The following is a 984-nucleotide window of genomic DNA, read 5'->3' as shown; positions in this document are numbered from 1 at the left end:
GGCGGCGGGCTGGCCGCTGCAGCTTCTCATCACTCTTTTCCGGTTAGTCAATTACAAGTCCACGTTCCTTATCAACGCCAAATATTCCTTGTCCTCGCGCCGGTCCCCCGCCGGAACCCTCTCTCTCTCCTATCCCGCCGGGGAAATCACTGCCAGCAGCAGGCGCGCCGGGACAGCGTGGCACTAATGGCTTTTGCATCGTGAGTAACGACCGGCTCGAACCCTTAACAAATTATTACACGCCGCGTGTTTGGTCCTTCCCGTCGCCCGCTTTGTGCTGGTCGGAACGGACTTTATTATTTCGACCGAAAAGGCAGAGGAGGGGCAGAAAAAAAAGTTTTAGCTTCGCGGCTTAACTGACGCGGCTGTCAGCGGATCTCCTTTCGGACGTTCCGCCGCGCCCCCCTGCCCCGCCATTGTCCATATCAAACCTCCCCGCAGAAAGCTTTTCAAAGCCAGAGTACAGGAGTGGGGAAAGGGTAGATGGAGGAGCTCAGCGGGGGAAAGGCAGGAAAGAGGGGCAAAGGGGGGCAAGGTTTCCGGTGCCGTTTCCGTATTTTATTGTTTCCATTTGAAGGGGCGAGCGGGTGTCATAAAGGGGTCGCCCCAAGGCCGCCGGGCGGGTGCGACTTAAGCCCCGCGGCACCGACGACCCCCCCGCGGAGCCTGGGTCATTCGTCACGCACCCTTCGGCCCGATACGATAGCTACACGCGCCCGGAGCTTGTCCCGTGCCGTTCCATTTCCAGCCGGACACATCAGCCGGGCGATTTTTTAAAAACGCGGTTTTAACAAGCTGAGGCTAACGAGATCCGATGCCTCTGCTCTGTCCGGGGGTCGTGTGATGCATGTATGAAGGGCTCGTCACACAAGGTCTCTCTCTCTCTCTCTCTCTCTCTCTCTCTCTCTCTCTCACACACACATACACACACGCACAGAGGGGACAAGCGACAGGAAACAGATTGCCGAAAACACGTGCGGCGAG

Source organism: Frankliniella occidentalis, unplaced genomic scaffold, assembly GCF_000697945.3.
Source record: "Frankliniella occidentalis isolate FOCC.00 unplaced genomic scaffold, Focc_3.1 Scaffold127, whole genome shotgun sequence".
Lineage (NCBI taxonomy): Eukaryota > Metazoa > Arthropoda > Insecta > Thysanoptera > Thripidae > Frankliniella > Frankliniella occidentalis.
Note: the sequence above shows the minus strand (reverse complement) of the source record.